This window comes from Phyllostomus discolor, chromosome 4 (assembly GCF_004126475.2).
Source record: "Phyllostomus discolor isolate MPI-MPIP mPhyDis1 chromosome 4, mPhyDis1.pri.v3, whole genome shotgun sequence".
Taxonomy (NCBI): Eukaryota; Metazoa; Chordata; class Mammalia; order Chiroptera; family Phyllostomidae; genus Phyllostomus; species Phyllostomus discolor.
This window is the reverse complement of record NC_040906.2, coordinates 204,809,024-204,815,023: the sequence shown is the minus strand read 5'-3', so window position 1 is coordinate 204,815,023 and position 6,000 is coordinate 204,809,024.

Here is a 6,000-nt window from a genome sequence, read left to right as displayed (position 1 = left end):
TCCCAGTGGCCGTTTCACCCCCGTCCTGCGGCCCTGCTTCCCCCTCTGCCCTCCGACAGCCCGAGCCCTCAGCCCGGCACCGGCGAGCGCCCGCCTCCGTCTGAGGGCCCAGGACGTGTCAGCGGCTACTCACGGCAGCGCTTGTGTTTGTGCCTCAGACCAGCTGCCACGGGGCTGGGTTTCCCGTGCCGACTCTTTCTAGAGAGAGCTGGGCAGCCTCAGCTCCCCCTTACATCCCCCAGGGTGACAGGTCTCGTGGCGTCACGTCCAGAGACACGAGGGACGTGCGAGCGCCCAACGCCTTCGGATGTTCAGTTAAACTTCCCCAGGTGAGGCCACCTCCGTGGTGGCTGGGGGACGGTTCTGGATTCCGGCCCCTCCCCAGCCCAGGTACGTGCCCTGCGCGCCACCCCGACTGACCGACGTGAGAAGATTCCCGCAGGGGGCCCCCAGGCTGCAAGGTTGGAGTTCTGGCCCCGGGTGGACTCCACTCACATGGGAAGGGCAGCCTGGGCAGACGCACTGGGGCACGTCCCAGGCCACGCTCTTGAGTTCCTGGGACAAGGGTCCTGGCACATCGATGCTTTTTCTTCTTCTTCTTTTTTTTTTAATATTAACTATATTCCCTATGCTGTACTTTACATCCCTAACACTATTTCATTACTACTAATTGTATTTCTTTCTTTCTCTCTCTTTCTTTCTTTCTTAGATTTTATTTATTTTTAGAGAGGGAAGGGAGGGAGGGAGGGAGGGAGAGAGAGAGTGAGAGAGAGAGAGAAAGAGAAACATCAGTGTGCGGTTGCTGGGGTCATGGCCTGCAACCCAGGCATGTGCCCTGACTGGGAATCGAACCTGCAATGCTTTGGTTTGCAGCCCACGCTCAATCCACTGAGCTATGCCAGCCAGGACACACATTGATGCTTTGAAGGGTCTACAGCCACATGGCCCTGAGGCCAGCCCTCCTCCTTCGCACCCAGAGGACCCAGTGCTCACCCACCGTCACCAACCCCGCCGTCGCTAACCGGAGACGGGCCTTCTCGGGTGTCCGCAGCCGGCACTGAGGTCAGGAGGAGAGATGAGCCGTTTGCCCCCGACCTCGACGTGGCTCCGAGGGACCCAGGAATACAGGAAGATGCCGGGGCCCTCGGGGACCCAAGCTGTGCTCTCCCCGTTCCCTGATGCCCTCGGCTCAGGACCATCCGCCTCTGCCTCCTCCCTCCCCCGCCTGATGGGAGCAGCACCGGGCAGCCGCATGCGTGGGGCTCTCACCTGGGGGCTCTCAGCCCCAGACCCTCAGCCAGACTGCAGGCAGGGGCTGTCTGCCGGCCTCGGCGAGTCCCGAGTTCTCTCCAGCCTTCCTCGGGGAAGGCTTTCGGTAGTTGGTGAAAGGGGTGCAAGACGAGCACCCCGTTTTCACTGCTACGCCGCCACCCACACGCAATCCTGAAATCAGCCTCCGCGGCTGTCCTCTTTGGACCCCCAGGGTCCGCGCCGACCCCACGAGCAGTTATGGGAGGGGACCACTGTCGGTCCTCATCACAGACGTGGCCCCCCACCCCCACTCCTGAACCCAGGTGCCCACGGCCAACTGGAAGAGCAGGGAATCCGATCCCAGGTGGGGTTCAAGTCTGGCTCCCACACGGGCTGATGCACCAACGCTTCTCTTTGGAGGGCATTTCTACGTGTTTTTTGTTTTTTGCTTTTTAATCTTAAAACATGCATACCCTGCCCTGACCAGTGAGGCTCAGTCAGCTGGACATCATCCCGCAAAGCTAAGGGTCGCCAGTTCAATTCCCGGTCAGGGCACACACCTGGGTTGCAGGTTCAGTCCCCAGTCGGGGTGGGTACAAGAAGCATACAATCGGTGTTTCCCTCTCACATTGATGTTCCTCTCCCTTCCTCCCTCCCTTTTCCTCTCTCTCCAAATAAATACACAAAGCGCACACCTGCCCTAGAACTGACAAGCTTGGCCATTGTCAAGTGCGCCGTACAGTGAGCGGCATTAGGTGCAATCACAACGTCATGCGCGACCACCACCACCACCGTCCGGCTCTGGGCCACTCCCATCTTCCCAGACGGAACCTCCGCCCCAGGAAGCACCGGCTCCCGCCCCAGCGGCCCCGGGGCCCTCTCACCTGCATCCTGGCTGTAGGCTTCAACCACTCCGCTGGCTCCTGGACGTGGGCTCACCCTCTATGTGGCCTTTCGTGTCCGCCTTCCTTCACCTGGCATCATGTCTTCGAGCTTCATTTGGCCAAGCTTCGAGCCTGGGTCAGATTCTGCTCCTTTTGAGGGCTGAGTAATACTCCACGGAATCGGGTGGAGCGTGTGGGGACCGTTTGCTCGCCCACTGCTGGGCCCGGGGTGTTGCAGGGTACCATCCGTGAGATCGCGGGCGGCCCTGGGGGTCGGGGGCACAGGCTTTTATAGGTCAGCGCCCACATGCCCTTCTCGCCACCCGGTTTTCAGGGACCCTCTGGAATCGGCAATCTGATACCCTTCACCTAAAACAACCCCGAAGGTACTTGGCAGGTGGTCCCGGCCCGGAGCTGTGCCTGTGCCAAGGGACCTGTCTCGGGGAGGCTTTAACTGCAAGCAGCAGAAACAGACGCCGGCTAATTCGAGTAGAAAGGGGACTTATTAAAAGGACATCAGCTAGCTCGCAGGCTCCCCAGGACAGAAAAATGCAGGCTAGGTCGGGCGGCCAAAAACAACGGTGCGATGCTAAAATCGTGCGGCAGAGTCAGCTCCGTCGAGGCACTCCCGCTGCCTCCGCCAAGTCCAGGGCCACAGGGGGCCCGGCTGCTCTCACACTGCCACCGGCGCCCAGTGCACCCTGTGTGCCCTCCGCTCGGGCCCTGCTGCCCTGGGCTCTCGGCCTCCCTCACCCCGGCCAGAGAGGACTCTCAGGGCCCCTGCTCCCTTGGCGCCAGCAGCTGAGATAACGGCAGGACCAGACGAACCTGGCTGGCTGGGCCACCGTCAGATGCCCACGGGGAGGGAGGCTGGGAGAGTGTGTTTCCCCTAAAATGGGGGGGAGGGCGGTCCTCCACCCCCCAGTGGGAAGGGGCCCTGGTTCTGGGTAGCCCAAAGGAGCCATGTCAGGGGTTAATGGCATGGACCCTTCAGAGGGTCACCAAGCGTCAGAGCCGACTCAAGGCAGGAACACACCCACCAGCAAACCCGTCCTCCCAGGAGCAGGGGTCCCTGAGGCCCACACTTCAAAGGTCACCAGGGGCCACCTCCACCGAGTCCCACCCACCTGAGCCCGCTGGCACCCAGTGGCACTGTGCCTGCAGGTCATGCTCTGGGGGCCCCGGGCCTGGCCCTCAGGCCGAATGGCACCGAGCCTGCTCCCAGGGCCTGCACACGCCTTGTGCCCAGGGCCCAGTGCCTGAGGGTAGCTGTGTCACCCATAGATGCGCCCTGCTCCCCGGCCCAGGGCTGGCCAGAGGGTGAGTGCGGAACTCAGACGTTCCCCCGGGCAGCCACGCGGGTGAGAGTGAGGCCCCTCGTGGGGAGGGACAGGGCTGCACGCAGCAGGGGAGGAGGCCAGGGGCCGCCCTCCCCCTGTGGCTGCCTCCCAGCCCAGAGCTGCGAGGAGTCCGAGGATTCTAACCTTACACCTGCCCTCCCGCCTGTCACGCAGGCAGGTTTGTCAAGGTGCAAGGGTGGAATGTGTCCTATTGAACACTTTGGTCGCCTGCATTTTTGTGATAAAACACACATAACATAAAACCCACCACTGGAACCCCTGTCCGGGGGAGCAGTGTCACAGCACAAGGCACAACCATGAGTGACACTGTGGGGCCACCGCCACCACCGTCGTTTCTGGAGCTTCTCCATCTTCCCACACTGACACTCTGCGCCTTTGAATGCTACCTCCCCACCCCCACCGCCCCACCCCCTCCCCAGCCCCCTGCGGCCCTCGGGTCTGCTTTCTGTCTCCGAGTCCACTACCCTGCGCACCTCGAGGAGGGGGGATCACCCAGTGTTTGTCCTTCCGAGTTTGGCTCATGGGACGTCACGGCCTTGGGGGGACCGGCTGAGCCTTAGAGTGGTGGGTGAGCCGGCCCCCAGGGGGGAACCACGAAGGTAGGATTTCCGTGCAAGGCAGGTATCAGGGACCCACCTGTGAGAACTCGGGGGCCAGCAGCAGGTCGGAAAAACTGCCAGACCTCAGAATTTCTAAGTCTATCCCTGCGTGAGGGGCGGGAAGGACGGCTGGGGGATGTTCCTGGCCCACCTGCAGGCAGAGGAAGGGTCCGCAAGGCCCATGGGACCTACCTGTTGGAGCCCAAGCTGGCTGGCCACGGAGTCCCTTCCGCCTCAGCACCCTGTGGCGGCTCAGCCTCGCCGGGAGCAGCGCCTGGGAGGGGAGGCCTCAGGGGCCCACGCAGGGGTGCGTCCCCACCACTGACACCGCCCTCCCTCCCCCAGCTGTCCCTCTCCTCGCTCCGTCCCACCTCTGTCCCCAGCAACGACATAAGTGTTGTTTTCAACCCTGCACAGCGAAGCCGGAGGCCACCCCTGGGTGCTGTGCCACCCCGGTCCGCCAGCTGACCCCACTGTGGCCACAAGCTGCTGGCCCATGCAGGACGGGGGTCCCCTGGCGCCTCCACCCAGGGGACGTCCCAGGCTGGACGCAGATTGGGGTCACCTCTCCCGCAGGTCTCACCCTGCTGGGCTACCTGCCCCTCGGGGTTTGAGCATGGTGTCAGGTGCCCCCCCTCAGTCCCCTGCCAGCTCCCATAGGGCCTGTGTGGCTGGCACCTGCCCCCACTGTCCACAGTCTGTCCTAAAACGGGCCCTCAGGCTTCCGTCCCGAGGGCCATGCCTACAGACACGCACAGCCTCCACCAAGTCCCCAGGAAGCTTCTTCGTGGTCTCAGGTTCAGTTTTCAAATTCTTACACTGCAGGCTGGGCAACAAGTGTGTCCCGAGCAGGGGAGGGAGTCAGGGTGACAGGCTCTCCCGAGAAGGAAACTGCCACCCACCTCCCAGGTTCGTTCTGGGAGAATGGAGTTTTAAGCCACTACCCCCAAAGACGGGAGGAGCTCTCCCCGTCTCCTGCTTTTTGGTGCCACCAAGTGGTGATGTGGGTTTTCGCACAAGGCAAGTCATTCTAACAATTATTTTTATTCCTACTGTTTCCCCTGCTTCTGGAGGAGGTTGCATTTTTATCTCTTAAATGGTTATTTTAGGGAGAACTTCCCCCCCCCAAAAAAAACAGGGAAGATTCCTTTATCTTGGTTGACCCCCAGTGTCATTCCATAGGCTGTCTGAGTCAGTCAGGGAGAAACTCAATTTCTTGGAAGCAGCGCCCAAAGGGAGTTTAAAAAAAATCCTCGCCCGAGAATACGTTTATTGATTTTAAACAGAGGGGGGGGGGGGGAGAGAAACATCAATCAGTTGCTTCTCATATGCACCCTAACCAGGGGATCAAACCCACCAACCAGGCATGTGCCCTGACCAGGAATCGAACCCACAACCTTTCTGTTTACAGGACGACACTCCAACCAGCTGAGCCGCACCAGCCAGGGCTCAAAGGGCTCTTGGACAAAGCCCCTCCGTCCTCTCTCAGCCTCGCCCCCACTGCTTCCTGCGCCCTCACATCCACGCTTCTCCTCGAACGGCCCGTCAGGTCCACGCAGACACTGGAACGCGGCCCACTCACCAGGGCGGACAAAGGTGACCACCGCTTTTCTCCCAGGGGGTGACCTGTCTCCCTTTTAGTCCCCAAGGTGAGGGACAATGATGGACATCCAACTACAACATCCCTTTCTCCGGTGGGGGGGGGGGGAGGAGTACTGAGAGGTGGGCTTGCTCTATGTCACTTCAGACACCTGACAAAATGGGAAGCATGGGGACGTGGTCACGACGTAGAGAAAGCTCTAAATGCTCAAGACCAGCTTACGTTCCTGTCCCGTCTCCTCTCGTTTTGGGAGCGCCCAGGGAAGACCCCCGGGGCTCGCACGGCCAGGCCTCCAGCCAGCTCCC